The sequence below is a fragment of the Erythrolamprus reginae genome, chromosome 3 (genome assembly GCF_031021105.1).
Source record: "Erythrolamprus reginae isolate rEryReg1 chromosome 3, rEryReg1.hap1, whole genome shotgun sequence".
NCBI classification, from domain to species: Eukaryota; Metazoa; Chordata; class Lepidosauria; order Squamata; family Dipsadidae; genus Erythrolamprus; species Erythrolamprus reginae.
Window position 1 is genome coordinate 21,963,389 of NC_091952.1, and position 20,575 is coordinate 21,983,963.

The following is a 20,575-nucleotide window of genomic DNA, read 5'->3' on the forward strand; positions in this document are numbered from 1 at the left end:
TCAATGAGTTTTAGAGGGAGGAAGGAAGGAAGGAAATTAAGCAAGTAATTAAGAAAATATTTCTTTGCAGTTTTTTTGAAAATTGATATACACTACTCAAAAAAATAAAGGGAACACTCAAATAACACATGCTGGATCTGAATGAATGAAATATTCTCATTGAATACTTTGTTCTGTTGAATGTGCTGACAACAAAATGAAATTGATTGTCAATCAGTGTTGCTTCCTAAATGGACAGTTTGATTTCACAGAAGTTTGATTTACTTGGAGTTATATTCTGTTGTTTAAGTGTACCCTTTATTTTTTTGAGCAGTATATGTTCAAGATTATATTGTGGAAACTAGGTGGCTTTTTTCTTCTTTAGTTTAACTTGAAAGTTGCACATGAACAACAGTTCATGATCTCTTTCCAAGGCAGCACCTGACCTTGTCTTTGATGCTATAATTGAGGTCCTACATTTCCTTTTAGCAATAATATAGTTAATTTGATTTCTATGTACTCCACTTGGTGATGTTCATAGGGTACGGATGTCATTTTGGTGGTTTGAACATCCATCACTGAAGAAATCATTGAAACTGATGAGTCATGCCTGTGCTTTCTTTCAATTTCCTAAACTGCACAATGCAACTTCATTTTCCTTTTGAATGTTTCCAGCTTTCGCATCACAAGTAGCATATCCTGTTTGCACCTTTTGTCAATTTCAAATTGAACTTAATCATGAAACTATCAAACTTCTCTTTTTCAGCATCAGTGGTTGGAGCATAAATTTGGGGTGATCTTCATATTAAAGGACTGTCCACAAAGTCTACTGGATATTATTCAATCATTAATTGCTTGTAACCAAGTCTTGTTCTTTCTACATCTTCCTGACAATAAAAGCAATAGAGTCCTTTCCTTTTCCAGGGCCTGAGTAATAAAAAGTGTGACCTTCTAGATGAAAGTTTCCAATCCCAGTCCATCTCAATCTGATCCCTAAAATGTCAATGTATGGTATTTTTATTTTATCTTTCACTTCTTCTTCTTTTTAATAATATTTTTATTGGTTTTGCACATTTGTATACAACATAAAACAAACATAAAACAGTGCACAGTGCATGTGCCCATCACCCGACTGACAATACCCACCACCACCACCACCAATTAGGTGGGTTCAAATATTAACTAGTTTATGTTCTTTTATTTCCTTAGCTCTAGTTTGCATTTGTTTACTATTCAAAGAGTGATTGGAGTTTATTTTTCGCATTTTCGTCACAAATTCTACTCAACATATAATCTTTCACCTTATTCCATCGTACCATCAGCTTCTCCAATTTGTTTTCATCAAAATTGTTTAATCTTATTTCCATGATTTCAAAATGAATGTGATCCGCCATGTACCAGTACCAATTCTGTAATGTCCATTTTTTAGACTCTTTCCAACCCAATACCACTACCGCTTGAGCGCTTTCCAGTGCTGCAGTTTTTATTTCTTTGAAGTCTCTTAATTCTCTTTGTTTAACTAATATCGCCATTTCTTTTGTAATTATCCACTTAATATTTAACATTTTATTTATTTCATTCTGCACTGCCTTCCAAAATTTTTGAACTTCGACACACTTCCATAACATATGCATAAAGATTCCTTTCTTTTGGCAACCATGCCAACAATTACCTCTTCCTTTCCTCTGGAAGTGTGAAAGTTGTGCTGGTGTGTAGTACCATTTATGTAAAATTTTCCTTCTCATCTCTCTAACTCTTGTATTCTTAATTTTATGTATGTTTTCTACTATTTCTTTCATTTCTCTTTCATCGATTTGTAAATCGTTTTGCCAGCATCTTGTCAAACCTTTTATTACTCCCTCTTCTGCTTGCAATAACATTTTATCTTTCACTTCTTGAACTTTCCTTTACCCATAATTTTTACATTTCACATTCCTAATGTAATATTTTGCGTTTTCATTTGTTGTATGGCCAAATCATTACTTTAATCTACTCACATTATAAGCATCATAAGGAGCCTGAAATATCCCCCCCACCCCGCAAATACTTCATTACCCATATTCTAACAGTGGCTAGGATAACACATGCCCAACTATGGAAAACCAAGGAGCTACCAAGAGAAGAAATGCTTATTTAAAAAATTATAGAATGTGCCGAGATGGATATGTTAACCAAAAAAATTAGAAGGAAAAGAGGAAATGGATTATTACAGAGTTTGGGATAAATTCTACAATTAGCTAAAACAAAGAAATAGCTAATTAAGTGAAATAAAATGTAAGGTTCAAAATATCAATAATTGATATGTTTATCTTTTTAATCGAAATTAGATTTTTCTATGTCTTTTCTTTTTTCCTTTTTTGAATTTTTCTTTTATGAAATGTACAGTATTGACAGTAAAAATAGACAAAAATGGTCTCAATTAGTGTAAAAATGTATACAGCTCCATATGTGCTTTTGGCAAAAATTGGGATGTAAATCATCCCAGATGTGTGTGTTTTTCTATTATGTTTGTGTGTTTTTACATGTTTTGTTTTAAATTTAAAAAAATTTTTTTTTAAAAAAGGAGTCTGAAATATCCTCAGCTCTTCTTCAGTCGCATGTTGAGTGGCACCTGAAGTGCTCATCATCCAGCATTCAATCATTCTGTTTTCCAGCCTTGCATCCATTTTAGGAAAAATACAGGATTACCTCACTACAGTATTGCCTTCCTTCACACAGCATGAACTGATGCTTTCCCATTGTCATTACAGTGACCATCTGCCTCCAGCATCGCCCCATATCGCTATTTCACTCAATATAGATGCTTGCATGCTTTAGCTGCTACAATACAGGTGCCTGCTTGCTTGAGCTTCATCCCTTTTGCAGTCCTACTGTGGATTTACCATATTTTTCAGACTATAAGAGGCACTGGGAACATAAGATGCACCTTAGTTTTGGGGGAGGAAAATAAGAAAAATAAATTCTGCCTACTAGCATCCATCTGGCTAGCTTCCTTAGCAAACAGCTTGGGACAGGTATATTAGCCTTGCAAAGCTCCATTTGAGGGGTTGTTTTCAGCCTTGCAAAGCTCCCTTTGAGAAGCTGTTATCAGCCTTACAAAGCTCCATTTGAGGGGTTGTTTTCAGCCTTGCAAAGCTCCCTTTGAGAAGCTGTTATCAGCCTTACAAAGCTCCATTTGAGGGGTTGCTTTCAGCCTTGCAAAGCTCCCTTTGAGAAGCTGTTATCAGCCTTGCAAAGCTCCATTTGAGGGGTTGTTTTCAGCCTTGCAAAGCTCCCTTTGAGAAGCTGTTATCAGCCTTGCAAAGCTCCATTTGAGGGGTTGTTTTCAGCCTTGCAAAGCTCCCTTTGAGAAGCTGTTATCAGCCTTGCAAAGCTCCATTTGATGGCTTGTTTTCAGCCTTGCAAAGCTCCCTTTGAGAAGCTGTTATCAGCCTTGCAAAGCTCCATTTGAGGGGTTGTTTTCAGCCTTGCAAAGCTCCCTTTGAGAAGCTGTTATCAGCCTTACAAAGCTCCATTTGATGGCTTGTTTTCAGCCTTGCAAAGCTCCCTTTGAGAAGCTGTTATCAGCCTTGCAAAGCTCCATTTGGGGGGTGGTTTCAGCCTCCAAAAGTTCCATTTGAGAGGATGAAAAGGGCTGTGTCCAGTGTATAAAACGCACCTAGATTTTCACTCTCTTTTAGGAGAGAAAAGGGCAGGGGTGGGCTCCATCCAGAAGGCTAAAGTGGGCTTGCTGCCGCGGTTCGTGAGTGCTTGCGGGGCCAGTGTAATTTTGCTTCTATACCTGTGGAGATAGCAAAATCGCGCATGGAGCCGCAGGTGCACCTGTGTTTCGGCACATGCAGAAGCAAAAAAAAAACTTCGGCAAAAGACGGGTGCACCTGCGGCTCCATGCGCAATTTTGCTATCTCCAGAAACGCACTGGCCCGGCAAGCACTCGCGAGCCTGTCAAGCCAATGCAGAAGTTGGTGATAAATTAATGGCTTGCCACACTTATCTATATAAGGCCTGATGTTTATGGGAACTTGGGTGGAGTGATTTTCATGAGAGAACAAATGAAGCCACAGTGCATTCTTTCGAGTGGTTCAAGGACATCCTATGCCCACCCACCTGGGCAGAAGGATTTGCCACCTCGCACAATCTAAGTGGGCAACGTGACAGGTTTATGGGTGGGGGATAAGGGATGTGGACTTTCAACTGAGTGGGAAACTCAGATTCAGGTTTCCCAGTGTAGTTACTGTTGTGGTTGGCTCTGGCCCAGCTCCTGCCCCAGGGAATGTGGAGGTGGATGCAGGGGAAACTTCAACATGTCACAGGCCTGTGTTATTGCCGACAGAATCAGTTAAGAGTTTAGTTTCCTCAGACGAAGAAGAAGGTGGGAGTGACTTGGAAGAGGGGGGCTTGGCACACAGCCCAGGCAGTCTATCTCCATTATCTTCCATTGATTCGGATGAAGACGTCTTGGACCCACACAAGCGGAGAATTATTTGTTTGTTTGTTTGTTTATTTTTTATTTATTTATTTATTTGATTGGATTTGATTTGTATGCCGCCCCTCTCCGCAGACTCGGGGCGGCTAACAACAGTAAAAAGACAACGTAAACAAATCTAATATTAAAAAAATCTAAAAACCCCAATTTAAGAGATCAGTCATACATACAGTCATACCATACATAAATTTTATAAACCTAGGGGAAGGGAATATTTCAATTCACGCATGCCTGACGACAGAGGTAGGTTTTTAAGAGCTTACAAAAGGCAAGAAGAGACCAAGTAAGGACATATTACAGGAGATAAGAGAGGCCACCTGTGTTTAGGTGGGGCTCCAGTAATTAGGGCTGCTGCTATAAATAGCAGCGTGTGGGTTTGGCCGTTGTGGAAGAGTATCTGATCGCAGTTCTTCAGGAATCGTGCCTTGACTTTGTTTGTTGATTTTTCCCATCTTTGAAACCAACGCAAAGTGTGTGGGTGTTTCACTTCATTGGAAGAAGGGGTGTGAAGTTTCTTCACAGCTGCTAGCTAAGTACTTAATGACTGCTTAAGGGAAATTGTACAGACTACCCAGTTGTTTTGGGATGAGTGCTCTTTGCAGTACAAAAAGAGTGCTTAGTTTATTTTGAATTTTGTGATAAAGAACATTGTTTTGAATTTTCAAACATGTGTGTGTCTGAAATTTGCACCCTTGAATTTTCGGGAGGCTCCTACCAGAGAGCCCGGCAGAACAGTTACCAGGATGGCTGCGGAAATAAATTGGAACTTTGAGGAGTACTTTTGACTCAGACTCCGATTTAATTTAGATGTTACCTGGAACCTTGGCACCCTCTTCTTTGTGGCAGCCCCTGAGATATTGGAGCATTACTATCATGTCTCCCCCTTGTCCTTTTTTTCTTTGAACTAGATATATCCAATTCTTGCAATCGTTCTTCATATGTCTTAGCCTCCGGTCCCCTAATCATCGTTGTTGCTTTTCTCTGCACTCTTTCTAGAGTCTCAACAGTCTTTTTGCATTGTGAACTGGAAATTCCTCCTGTGTGTGATCAAACTTGAACAAATCGTAGAGTCCAGCAGTCACAATTTTAAAACAAAAAACAGTATATTGGTAACGTAGCAAAATTCTGGTTGCTTATAAAACACTATAAATCCAAGGACGCTTAATTATGCACGTTTTCTAATGTGGTTATATGTGTACAGTTTTATTATAGCCTAATCAAATTCATTAGCTTTATGAGAGAGTAGTTATCACTTCAACCACCGATTGTTATGCAGCTAATGACATGAAGATAGGAATGTAATTAAAACATTGAAAGCTCTACCAGTGTTACTCCTCATTTTAATGTACTTTTTTCCACCACACAGGACACTAATTCTCTCAGAAATGAAAAATGTGTGTGCAAATCACAGATTAATGTAATCAGGCGCATACACACACACACACACATATACACAGTTGTAAATTAAGCTCCAGAGTGGAGTGTTGAACAGTTAAGACATTCATCAATAAGACTGATATTGAAGTCAGTGTTCCCTCTAATTTTTTTTCGGTGTGGGCGGAAAACTATAGTGTCTGAGCAGCAGTCACTTCAGGACTGGGCGGTATATATATATATATATATATATATATATATATATATATATATATGTTAAATGTTTTTTAGCTAAAAATATACCAGGGTGATCCGACATAAGAAAAACACACACACACACATATATATATATATATATATATATATATATATATATATATATATATATATATACACACATAGATATAGATATAGATAGATATATAGATATAGATAGATATATAAATATATAAAAAATATTTTTACCTGAAATATATATATATATATGAAATGTTTTTAGCTGAAATATATATATATATATATATAAAATGTTTTAGCTGAAATATATACATATATATATATATATTTCCCTTCTATTTTATTGAAATTAATAATAAAACAAAACCAAAATCTATTACTATTAAAACTAAAACAACCAGCAAAAACAAAAACAAAACTATTAATAAATCTATGCTTTAAAATCCACTTAAATAGTTGAGCTAGTTTCAAACTAGATTTTGATTTTCTTTCTCTCTTTCTTGCTCCCATTCTTTTCTATCTGTTTCTGTCTCTTTTCCTCTCTTCCTCCCTCCCTCTCTTTCCCCCTTCTCTTCTTTCTCTCTCCCTCCCCCCTCCATCCCTCTCACTCTTTCCCTCTTTCTCATCCTCCTTTCCTATTTCTCCATCCCTCCCTTTCCTTCTTTCTCTCTTCCTTCCTCTCTTTTTTCTCTCTGTCTTTCTCTCTTCTTATTTTTCCTGCCCTGCAACACCACTCACTCGCACAAATATGTTTTTTGGGGCCAGAAGCACGGGGGCTTCCTGGGAAACTTTCCTTTTTCCCTGGGACCCGGAGAAGGCGGCCGTCGGATATGGGGTGAAAAGGCTCGGAGGCAAGAGCCCCGCCATCACCCCGAGCAATTTGCGTAACGAAGTAGACTGCTGAGGCACCGGGCAGTACCCATGGGAAGGTTGGGGGAATTGCGACAGGGCGGCGGCCGAGCTTGGGCGGTGGGGGAACCGCGGTAGGCTGACGGCTGGTTCTGGGTGGCGGCGGGCGGGCCGCGGTGGCGCGGGAAGCCGCGGTAGGTTGCCGGCGGGTCTGGGAGGCCACGGGTGGGCCGCGGCAAGCCGGAGAAGCCGCGGCGGCACGGGAAGCCGCGGTAGGCTGCCGGCGGGTCTGGGAGGCCACGGGCGGGCCGCGGCAAGCCGGAGAAGCCGCGGCGGCGCGGGAAGCCGCGGTAGGCTGCCGGCCGGGTCTGAGAGGCCACGGGCGGGCCGCGGTGGCGCGGGAAGCCGCGGTAGGCTGCCGGCGGGTCTGGGAGGCCACGGGTGGGCCGCGGCAAGCCGGAGAAGCCGCGGCGGCGCGGGAAGCCGCAGTAGGCTGCCGGCCGGGTCTGGGAGGCCACGGGCGGGCCGCGGCAAGCCAGGGAAGCCGCGGAGGCGCGGGAAGCTGCGGTAGGCTGCCGGCTGGGTCTGGGCGGCCGCGGGCGGGCCGTGGCAAGCCAGGAAAGCCGCGGGAAGCCAGGGAAGCCGCGGGAAGCCAGGAAAGCTGCGGGAAGCCGGGGAAGCCACGGCGGCGCGGGAAGGCGGCCGGGTCTGGGCGGCGGTGGGCGGGCCGTGGCAAGCCGGGGAAGCTGCGGTAGGCCGGCGGCCTGGCCCAGGGCCCCCGGTCATCACCCCCACCCTTGTTCCCACCCCCACCCCATGGATGCTTAGAAGGCTTGGCAGCAGACCGCGCCGCCAGACCCAGGGACCCCCAACGGTTTTCTTACCTTACCGGGCCAGCAGCTAAACAACCATTTGGCTGCGAGGGGTGTGTGTAGGCGGAGAACGTCTGGGATTTAAGGGGCGGGGAAGAAAGCGGGCCTATAATTGGCCCCTTTCTTTCCCGCCTTTACTTGAAGGAACTGTTGCTGCAAACTGTTGTTTACAGAGCAGCGGCAGTTCCTTTAATTTCAAATTCCGGCGCAGCGATCGGTCCTGTGCGCTGGAATTTGAAATTCCCGCGCTGGGGGTTAAAAACCTCTGCGCTATAGCGCGCTGCGCAGCTTAGAGGGAACTATGATTGAAGTCCCCTTTGTTTTATTACAATGTTTGTAAAAACATTAATTATCCTGCCGCACGAATCCCAGCGACCGATTAGGTCCCACAGAGTGGGCCTTCTCTGGGTCCCGTCAACTAAACAATGTCGGTTGGCGGGCCCCAGGGGAAGAGCCTTCTCTGTGGCGGCACCGGCCCTCTGGAACCAACTCCCCCCAGAGATTAAAACTGCCCCTACTCTTCCTGCCTTCCGTAAACTCCTTAAAACCCACCTTTGCCGTCAGGCATGGGGGAACTGAAACATCTTCCCCTGGGCATGTCTAATTTATGTATGGTATGCTTGTGTGTATGTCTGTTAGTATATGGGGTCTTTTTTAAATCTTTAATATTTTAAATTGTCAGATTATTTATGATTTGTTTCCACGTGTTGTGAGCCGCCCCGAGTCTTCGGAGAGGGGCGGCATACAAATCTAAGTAATAAATAAATAAATAAATAAATAAATACATAAATACATAAAAACACAACACTGTTTTGCCAGAAACTTTGTCTAAAATAATTAAAGAGTGAAATTTTTTCCCCCTTTATTTAAAAAAAAAATTCTAGACAGCTTATAGCCACCATCCAAATCATAAAGGACATCTAACCTTAGTTAGCCAAGTCACCTATTGGTACAGTCGTACATAATTATTTTAGGTTGAAATAAATTCCACCCAAATTTATTATATAACTCTATCTTTAAAAAAAATCTGGCTAATCTTTAAAGTGGTACTAATAATCCGGAGATTATTTCTAATCAAGTGGAATATTTTTAGAGCAACAGAAGTTAGGGTGATAGTCCTGTTTGTTGGCTCTTTATATCTTGTTAGATCTACTTAGCATGGTCAGTGATTATTGATTACAGGGCTGTAATGCCTTGGGTTGTTCTTAGTAAATAAACCTAACAAAGATAATGATAGTAACAATAAGATTACTGTTGATTAAATTATGTTGACATCCATAAAGTGAATTGTGTATGAGACTCTAAATAATAATTTTTTTAAAAAGATAGAAGAAAAATACTCTATTGCTTAGTCGTTCTCTTGATTGAAGTAATTTATCCTGAAGGTTAATGTATTCTAAACTAATTTAGAGACTAATAACTGCTTAAAGATACATAAAAATATTTTAATGTATATGAGACAAGTGTCATAACCTATTTTAATCTGTCTGCAATGACCTTGAGAGCCGATCTGATGAGATTTGAGAAGAAATTTGATTGCATGATACTCAGAACGAAAAAAGGGGAGAAGAAAGGGGTATTTCCCTGACCCTACTCTTTTAATCTTGAATCTTTACTCTTGTTCATGCAGAAAATGAATGTGAAAGTCTGCTTGTTTTCATTATGCCTTTCTTATTCCAAGAAAATATATTAATTCTTGTGAGGCTGTATGTGCTTTCTCTTCAGGAATTTTCAATTACATTTTTCATGTACACTTTTATGCATACATGTTTATGGGAGCTCAATCAACAGTCAGAAATCCTACAAAGAAAAGCCTATTTATCTGGTTCTTTAAATTGAACATTACAAATAATGAGCATTTTAATCATTGCAGGAAGAAGATTAATCTGTACTGAAATTGGAACATACCTTTTGGATATCTCAGGGACCGCCTTCTGCTGCACGAATCCCAGCGACCAGTTAGGTCCCACAGAGTGGGTCTTCTCCGGGTCCCGTCAATTAAGCAATGTCGCTTGGCGGGACCCAGGGGAAGAGCCTTCTCTGTGGTGGCCCCGGCCCTCTGGAACCAACTCCCCCCAGAGATTAGAATTGCCCCCACCGACCTTGCCTTTAATAAGCTGCTTAAAAACCACCTCTGCCGCCAGGCATGGGGGAATTGAGATACTCTTTCCCCCTAGGCCTTTACAATTTTGTGCATGGTATGTCTGTATGTATGTTTGGTTTTATAATAAGGGTTTTTAACTGTTTTAGTATTGGATTATTATTATATGCTGTTTTATTGCTGTTGTTAGCCGCCCCGAGTCTGCGGAGAGGGGCGGCGTACAAATCCAATAAATAAATAATTAATAAATGAATGAAATTTGAACACACATATCCATTCAATTCAATACCATTTACTATAATCTTCTCCATTGCAGAATGATCTTTGTGTTTAAAATTACCTTCCCATCCAACATATAGAATTTGCTGAGTTGGACTGTTTATTTATTTATAATGGAGACAGGAAGGACCCCTCCATCAACAAAGCATTTGTAATTGCCTGGATCCAGCCTGGATTGTACGACCCCATAATCCCTTATTTCGGGGTAGAGTTGGATGACCGGATGGAATTGAGCTCACACCATGTGGAGTTCACAGTAGATATTTTTATAGAATGGAATGGAATGGAATAGAATAGAATTTTTTATTGGCCAAATGTGATTGGACACACAAGGAATTTGTCTTTGGTGCATACAGACATACCTTACTGGGATTGATCATAGAGGTTAATATCCTGCCTTGCATGCAGCATGCTACAGGTTCAAATCCCAGTAGGGTATGTCTGTCTGATGAGACCACAACAAGGTTGAAATAGATCTATAATAGGCTCTCTTACTTTTCACTTATCAGCAAAAATATGTAAACAAGCATACATGCATACATACATAAAGCATATTTATTCATGGATTGTTTGTATATGCAAGCAATCATTTTAAATACTAATATAGGGATATACTGACCCGCCCAGGATCCTCTTCCTACATGATTTGCTAAAGATAATTGCCAAAAGCCATATATTATAATTTCTACCTCGCCGAAAGGCCCCTAGCTGTTCGCTCCAGCACTTCCATCACAAAAAAATACATTCACCCCCAGCCTTTTGGCCTCACGGGACACTTTGCCACCAGCTAATCAGAGCAGTCCTCACAAAAAGCTAGTCCCATCTAACTCTAGGTGTCTCTATCAGTCGCTTGCTTGAGCAGGGGTTCAGACTAGAGGACCTCTGAAGTCCCCTCCAACTCTTAAATTTGCCAAGGCAGAGAAACACTGGCCTAATGTCTTTATTGTTTCTGGTTTAGATATCATATTGCATCACTACTTTGCAGTGGCCCTACTTATCTCTTCTTGATTGAGCTTGAGAAACCCAGTAGAGCTACACCTGTTTCGATAGATTACCCCAAAAAATCCAACAGTGATAAACTATGTTTGCCAACACCCACCATCTGCTGTCAAAATATAATTGTGACGCCCTAAGGAGATAATGTGAAATCAACTAGTGTTCCTCTTCCATGTCATAGCAGTTTGTGTTGTACTATTTCATTCCTGTAAAACTCCTAATGCCGTTGACTTCTCTGCAGTCACAAATGCTAGAACAGTCACAATATCCAGTGGCAGCCTAGAAGCATGAATACCAATTTGCATACTTTTGAATCATAAATGTGTTTTGCTGCAGCTGAGCTGCCAGAGTTCATTTATTTATGTTTCCCCTGATATGTTTCTCATTTATCCATGGTGCTGTTAAAATGGGAAGCAGGAGAATGATCACTATTTATTTTCAGTATGTACCACTGAAAATTGCTGTTATAACAAGGCGGCTATTCTGTCATATAAAATTAAGCTGCTGGAAAGCCCCAAATTTTGTAATTTGTCTGAAAAATGACAGCTTCCAAACCTTCTGAGATTTCTTTTTTTCTTCCTCTAGCCCTCTCTCAGAAGTTAGAGAATTCTGACTTTTCTGTTCTGTCTGGTCCGGTTAATTATCAGTAATTAATCTCCAATGAAGACTCAAAAGCAAAGTCACTATGTATATTTGTCTATTTACAAAGAAACGTGCTGAAAACAGCAATGAAATCATGGGAATATCAATCTGATTGCCAAACGTCCACCATTATCAGCACAGTTCATAACAAACGTCCACCATAATGTAATAAATTCAAGTCATTAGTTCTCGGCATTGAGCGAAGCAGTGGAAGTGATGTGCCGGTGCCTGGAGGCTGTTGGGGTCTGGATGGGAGTCAACATCAACTCAACCCTGATAAGACGGAGTGGCTGTGGGTTTTGCCTCCCAAGGACAATTCTATCTGTCCATCCATCACCCTGGGGGGGGGGGGGAGTCATTGACTCCCTCAGAGAGGGTCCGCAACTTGGGCGTCCTCCTCGATCCACAGCTCACATTAGAGAAACATCTTTCAGCTGTGGCGAGGGGGGCGTTTGCCCAGGTTCGCCAGGTGCACCAGTTGCGGCCCTATTTGGACTGCTCACAGTCACTCATGCCATCATCACCTCGAGGTTCGACTACTGTAATGCTCTCTACATGGGGGCTACCTTTGAAAAGTGTTCAGAAACTTCAGATTGTGCAGAATGCAACTGCGAGAGCAGTCATGGGCTTACCTAGGTATGCCCATGTTACACCAACACTCCGCAGTCTGCATTGGTTGCCGATCAGTTTCCGGTCACAATTCAAACTGTTGGTTATGACCTATAAAGCCCTTCATGGCACTGGACCAGATTATCTCAGGGACCACCTTCTGCTGCACGAATCCCAGTGACCAGTTAGGTCCCACAGAGTGGGCCTTCTCTGGATCCCGTCAACTAAACAATGTCGTTTGGTGGGACCCGGGGAAGAGCCTTCTCTGTGGTGGCCCCGGCCCTTTGGAACCAACTCCCCCCCAGAGATTAGAATTGCCCCCACCCTTCTTGCCTTTCGTAAGCTTCTTAAAACCCACCTCTGCCGTCAGGCATGGGGGAACTGAGATAATCTTTCCCCCTTGGCCTTTACAATTTACACATGGTATGTTTGTATGTATGTTTGGTTTTATAATAAGGGTTTTTTTTAGTTATTTTAGTGTTGGATTGGATTGTTACATGTTGTTTTTTATCACTTATGTTAGCCGCCCCGAGTCTCCAATAAATAAAAATAAATAAATAAATTGACATTTCTGGTTGGTCCACTGGGGCATTTATTTTTATTTTTTTTTGTCATTCTGAGAGTTTAGGAAGCTTCCTGAACCCTGGAGAGAGCGAAAACAGCTGAAAAGAAGCCCAAAAAATCAGCTGGCAAGCATGTGCATACAAGTTGGAGATGAAATAGGGTAACGTCTCATGTGCCCTCAGATATGGCTCCGTGTGCCACCTGTGGCAAACGTGCCATAGGTTTGTCATCACTTTTCTAGGGTATGCAACTCTGAACCTCTTCCAGCTCTATTTTATTCCTGTTTCCATTTCTTTCTTTTCTGTCTTCCTTTTGCCTTTGAGTCTATGTTAACTGCTTGTGATTGGTCTGGACTAGTCCTGGAACATTTTTAGCAAGATTTCAGAAATGGTTTGCCTTTGCCTGCTTCCTAGAGGTGACAAAGATGGACTGGCCCAAAGTCACTGAGATGGATTTGTGTCTAAGGTGAGAATAGACCTCACAGTCTTCCAGTTTCTAGCTTGTTGCCTTAATCACAACACCAAACCAGCTCAGGTTAATTACTTAGAATGGCAGAAACAAATGTTTTTGATCAACGTAGTTACTATTCTATTAAACTGGTAACATGGCTGCCAGTGTAAGATGATACAGAGTCCATGGAAATTAGATGTAATCATATTCTTTGCTCAATTTGTTTTCCTGTCTGGAGTTATTTTTAACCTTGTATTCTTTAATTGAGTGGGTGTCTAAAAGCTTAACTTGTTCCATTTAGCATAATGAATAATGTGGCTTATCCATCCCTGTTTGACATGCAATCATTTCTTTTTTATATAATTTTATTATTAGATTTGTTCCATTGTTATACTGTTTTTATTACTTTTGTGAGCCGCCCCGAGTCTTCGGAGAGGGGCGGCATACAAATCTAATAAATTGAATTGAATTGAATTGCATTTTTCTGTCTCCATCATAAAATCTTTGAATCAAATGCTGTGCTGATCATAGAGCCAGCTTCCTTATACTGTCATATTAAGTCAGGGTCAGTGATCCACAAAAAGAAGAAGGATTATGAAATTCTAAAAGAAATTCAAGCTACTTCACATTCTCTTCAAGGAAGACATTTTTGATTTGATTTTCTCCTGGAATCTTTGTTGCTGCTACAATGAAAGGGGGAAGGATCTAGACAGTTGTCAATGCTTCTTTGAGAGGGATCCTTTGGGATTGGGTGGCATAGAAGTCTAAATAAATTAATAAACAAACAAAACATACAAAACAAACAAACAAACAAATATGTCCTGCCCCCATTAAAGGAGGTGGCTGTATGGCCTATTCTCAAGAAGCCTTCTCTGGATCCGGCTATTTTAAACAATTACTATCTGGTGTCCAACCTTCTCCAACCTTCAGTCCTTGAACGAAGCCAATTATCTAGACCCTTATCAGTCTGGTTTCAGGTCCAGTTACATCACTGAAACTGCTTTGGTCATGCTGATAGACGATCTTTGACGGGCCCAGTATAGGGGATTTTCCTTTATCCAGGTGCTACTTGACCTCTCAATGGCTTTCAATATCATCAACAATGGTATACTTCTGTGTCGACTGGAGGGGTTGAGAGTGGGGGGCACCGTTCTGTGGTGGTTCTCCTCCTACCTCTCCAGTCAGCCACAGTTAGTGTTAGTGGGGGGTGGGTGTCAAAGATTGTCTCCTAGGCCCCTTCTTTGTAGGGTGCCTCAGGGGTTGGTTCTATCCCCCCTACTATTTAATATCTACATGAAACCACTGAGTGAAATCATTCAACAGCATGGAATGAGTTTCCATTAGTATGTTGATGATACCCCGCTGTACATTTCCACCCCGTGCCAATTCAGTGAAGCAGTTGAAGTGATGTGCCAGTGCCTGGAGGCTGCAAAGTTCTGGATGGGTGTCAACAGGCTCAAACTCAACCCTGACAAAACTGAGTGGCTGTGGGTTTTGCCTCCCAAGCACAATCCCATCTGTCCATCCATCACCCTCACAGTGGGCCTGCAACTTGGGAATCTTACTAGATCCATAACTGAGATTAGAGTAACATTTCTTGGCTGTGGCTAGGGGGACATTCACACAGGTTTGTCTGGTGTGCCAGTTGTGGGCCTATTTGACCAGGAGTCCCTTCTCACAGTCACTCACGCCTCATCACCTTGTGCCTCGATTACTGCAATGCACTCTACTTGGGGCTACCCTTGAATCTTTTACTAAGCAACAGAAATTTGGGCCTCAATTGTGGTTGTAAGTCAAGGATTACCTATATTTTATTATGGGAAAGGTCAAGGTTAAATATTTCTTGAGTGAAACTCCACTAGTAGTAACTTCACTAACATACAGACATTATTTTGTTGGAAATAATACACAGGCAATTTATTATTCCCTTTTTGTCCAGGAATTTTTTAAACTTTCAGTCTATCCCACAGCTACAGTGAGGTCTGAGACTTCCCATCTCCCGAATTAACCCTGCTTTTCCATAGCTAGACAAGGCCAGCTAGATACTCCATTGAAACATGATATAATTGGAAATAGAGCATCTTGAAAGAATGAATCAATGCAATTGTATGAATGGAAGAAATTTATAGGTACTATTACTTGATCTATAGCCTTTTCCCTTTTTCCATGGCATTTATGTTAATTATCAATCAATCAATAGTGAGCTGAGCAGGATATCTATACTGGCAGACCTGTCATCTTAAATTAAGTGACATCAAGGCTTTGAAAATTGGATGGTAGCTTTGCCTTAAAGGAGGTGCAAGAAGAATATTTCAGATTTATTTTCATGCTAAAAGACTTCAAATCTCAAACATCCTTAATTTTTCGTTTTATCTTTTTTTTAAAAAAAGCAGTTGCAAACATTTGAATACTTCCTTATTAGACCTGGAGATCAATATTTTATCATATAAAATGTTGACTTTGTTTAGATTTCATTTAATACTTTGCCTATAATTCTTGAAACGCTATGTAGAATGAAATCTTGATGCTGGGCATGGCTAGTTTAATGAAAAGAAGGACCAGGGGAGATAAGATAGCAATGTTCCAATATCACAAGGGTTGCCACAAAGATGAAGGAGTCAACCTATTCTCCAAAGCACCTGAGAGTAGAACAAGAAGCAATGGGTGAAAACTAAACAAGGAGAGAAGTAACTTAGAACTAAGGAGAAATTTCCTGATAGTCAGAACAATTAATCAGTGGAACAGCTTGTCTCCAGAAGTTATGAATGCTCCAACACTGGGAGTTTTTAAGAAGATGTTGGATAACCATCTGTCTGAAGTAGTGTAGGATTTCCTGTCTAAGCAGGGGGTTGTACTAGAAAACATTCAAGATCCCTTCCAACTCTGTTATTGTTGTTGTTGTTGTTGTTGCTGTTGTTGTTGTTGTTGTTGTTATTATTATTATTATTATTATTATTATTATTATTATTATTATAGATTTACACATCTTTTTGCATATGGGGTGTCAGCAAGAGGACACCTCTCAAAAAAGTCAAAGCATGGTAACTCAAAATAAGAGGTGAGGCGTCAATCAAATTGTTAGAGAACTATCTGGCCCTTTTTAATAGCCAATCACACTGTGATGTCCCTGGTAGAAGAATAAATGATGCTAGCCTTGGTGACTGTGAAACCCACTGGAGCAAATTGTTCAAACTCGGGATTTGAATAAAGAAAGAGATAATTAATCTGAGACTTACGTTAATATGGGTATCAATGCAGTTGATGTTATTATTGGAGTATCTTTCTATTTGAAGAAGCCAAGAATTGTATGTAGTAATAAAACAATCCTTAATCTAAAAATAGATAAAACTTGAAACAGGAATTAACTATACAAATAATAAAATATAATAAAATAAAACTATGTCAGGCTTTATTGCTCCATAAAAATGTAATATTTTGATCTCCTCCCCACCACATAGAAAGCTGAAAAACATAATTATTTTAGAAGAGAAGGAAGGAGAGAGGGAGGGTGGAAGGAAGGAAGGAAGGATGGAAGGAAGGAAGGAAGTCAAAGTTTTCTGACAACCCCCCCAAAATTGAATCTCAAGTTAGAAAATACGATGTTTTTAGAAAACGGTTCCTCCCTAATCAGCAACTGATCAAGAGCAAACAAGCTGCAAGCAGTCTGCAAGTGGCCCAAATATTGGATGGTTACAAGAAAAATAGAAATGAGAATGATTTTGTGAGTTCTTCTAAATAATTAATCCACTAGAGAAAAACCACACTCATTTTTTCATGGCCAGTCTGAGCCCTCCAGTGATGACTATTAAACTCACCCTATGAATAATCCATTTTATTTTAATAGTTTTTGAAAAGGGTTTGTCTCTCTTTTATTTGTTCATTTGGATATGTGGTACACTATTGAGGGCGATTATCATTTTCCAAAGTCGGTCTCCTAAAATAATAATCTTAAGCAGCAGCACCCCACCTCCATTCAATGCAAAGATACAGTATATGCTTATTTCTCCTCATTTGTTCCACTAATTCTATGTTGAATTCAGAATGTTGGTTAGAGAAGAAAGCAACTGGAATACCATTGAAAATGGTAACACTGTATTGTGTTTCATGCACTATGATCTCATAATTAGCTATTCTCCTAAACAGCACTGGATAAATTGTAGCATATATTTTGAAAATAATACAGGGGTCCCCGCCCCCATTGTCAACCCCATAGTTGTAGTTCTATAATTGAAAACCTAAATCTTTTTGTACATATCATAGTCACTTCCATCACCAGCCTATTACAGCAAGTTGGTAAAATTGTAACTGTTTTATAGTTAGGAATTCCAAGTCTAAAAATGGCTAAACAACTTAAACAATATCAGGGCTGGGGAATCTTCTACCGTGTCAAATGTTATTGTACTACAGTTGCCATCATTTTATGCCTGCAGGTGTGTTTGTCTAAGTGTGTCTGTGTTTGTGTCTCTGTGTGGCACCCGAGGAAAAAAAGGTTTACATCACTGCCCTAGAGTTTGGGGGGAAAGATACATTGCATTTGATGTGATTGTGATTTTATATTGATGCAAGTCATCTGAGAATTGCCTACTTTCTAAATGGGGATAAACCTGATTAGCTTTTTGTGATCAGTCAAGTTTGAGTGGTTACTATACCTACCAGGGTATAGTTGACCTCGCACATATTGTATTTTAGAACATCTCATTCATAGGTTCAACTTCCTACTTAATCCTTGACGTATGACCTCAATTGGAACTGGAACTTCCATCACTAAGCAATGTGCTCATTAAGAAACTCACATCCAATTTTTTGCTGTAGTTGTTAAGCAAATTATGTGGTTGTTAAGCAGTTCTAGGTTCTCCATTGACTTTGCTTGTCAGAAGCCCCCTGTGAAGATTGCAAATGGTGATTACATAAACTCCAAATGCTGCAATTGTCACAAAGACAGGGTAGTTATCAAGTACCTGAAATTTGATCCCTTAACTGTGGGGACTTTGTGACAATTGTTAAGTGTGAAGATGATAAGGGACTAAGTCTCTTTTTCCAGAGCTGTTACAAAACAGTTGCTAAACAAATGGTCATTGAGGATTACTTTTATTACAGCCTACAACCAATGAACAGATAGCTTATCTATTTCTCTGTCTTGAATTCAAAAACATTTTTAGATCATTCAAAGATTGTGTATCTCGCAACATTATAAAATATGGCTTTTGGCAATTATCTTTAGCAAATCATGTAGGGAGAGGATCATGAGTGGGTCAGTATATCCCTATATTAGTATTTAAAACGATTGCTTGCATTTACAAAAGCACAATTCTAGAACATCTGATCTTCAACTTTGCTATGACTATAATACTTTCTCAGCACACATCAATGCCACATACTCTGTTGCTATTTAAATGCAAGTGATAAAGTCTAGAAAAATCAAGAGGCAAAACCTTTGTGTCCATTTGATAATTTTGCCTCTCCAAAATGCACATCTCTTGGCTTTTTCCTATGAAGAACATATCTAACTATGCTGCTAGAGAACAGAGATTGATGACATGTAATTCTGAATCAAGTAGAAGTTTTAATACATAACTAAGTTTAATTAAATGTTAACTTTGGAAAGGCCTATATTGAATATGCTCTCTTCTTTTGTCCCTTTTGAACAGTATTATGTGCATGAAGAGCAGCGGTGGTTGCAGTGGTTAGAGTGCAATGACTGTCTGTCTGCAGTTTGGCAGTTCAAATCTCACCAATCTCAAGGTTGACTCAGCCTTCTATCCTTCCAAAGTGGGTAAAATGAGGAACCAAATTGTTGGGGGCAATATGCTGACTCTGTAAACCGCTGAGAGAGGGCTGCAAAGCGGTATATAAGTCTAAGTGCTATTGCTATTGCTAGTAAGCCTAATTGACCAATTGCTCCAGCTGACCTATTGCTCCAGTGTTCCCCAAGGCCCAAGGTTTCCGGTCACAATTCAAAGTGTTGGTAATGACCTTTAAAGCCCTACATGGCATTGGGCCAGAATACATCCGGAACCGCCTTCTACCGCACGAATCCCAGCGGCCGATAAGGTCCCACAGAGTTGGCCTTCTCCGGGTCCCGTCGACCAAACAATGTCGTTTGGTGGGCCCCAAGGGAAGAGCCTTCTCTGTGGCGGCCCCGGCCCTCTGGAATCAACTCCCCCCAGAGATTAGAACGGTCCCCACCCTCCTTGTCTTTTGCAAATTACTCAAGACCCACCTTTGTCGCCAGGCATGGGAGAGTTAGGATATTCCTTCCCCTAGGCCATTACAAGTTATGTATGGTATATTTGTGTGTATGTTTGGTTTTTATAATAAGGGTTTTTAGTTGTTTTATTAAATTGGATTGTTACATGTTGTTTTTTTATCATTGTTGTTAGCGGCATACAAATCCAATAAATAAATAAATAAATAAAATAAATATTGCTAAATGTTGAAAGAAGGGCTCACTAATTATTAACCTCCTGTTTCTGCAACTGTGTGAAACATACTTACATACAATGGTACCTCTGTACCCATCGTTAATTGGTTCTGGGATGTGAAATGAGTACACAAAATCATGAATACCATACAATTTTTTCCTATAAGGAACAATGTAGAGAGTCACAAGCAGTCTGTACTGACAAATGAGTACTGGGACAAAATTTTCACATCAACATGCATAAAGTACCACTTTTGGTGGGTTTCAAAGCAACTGAGTACCAAGGTACCACTGTATCTGTAAATGGAATGTAGAAATCCATGTACGTTTACTAATTTAACTGTTGTGGGCTAAAAGAATACCAGAGGACAATCTTACAGTTCTAACCCAAAACTGTTATTAGCAATTCTTTGCCAAATGAAATCATGTTAGAGCAATTATTTTCTCCTTGAGATTTGGGATTGTCAGCACTGTAGTGCCATCTCTTGGACTGTCCAAGTAATAGCAATTTAATTTGCTGAAAAGAATGAAGAATTAAGAAATAGTCAGATACATGTACAGTATTAGCAACTTTAAAAACTATTACAGGATTTTCTGTGTGTACTACGAGTACCGGTACATGTTGGCTTATAAGCTAATATTTATGCTTACAAGTTCTGGGAGGTGAAATGAGTACTAAAAATCATGAATACCATACAAGGGCCCTAAAAGCAGAC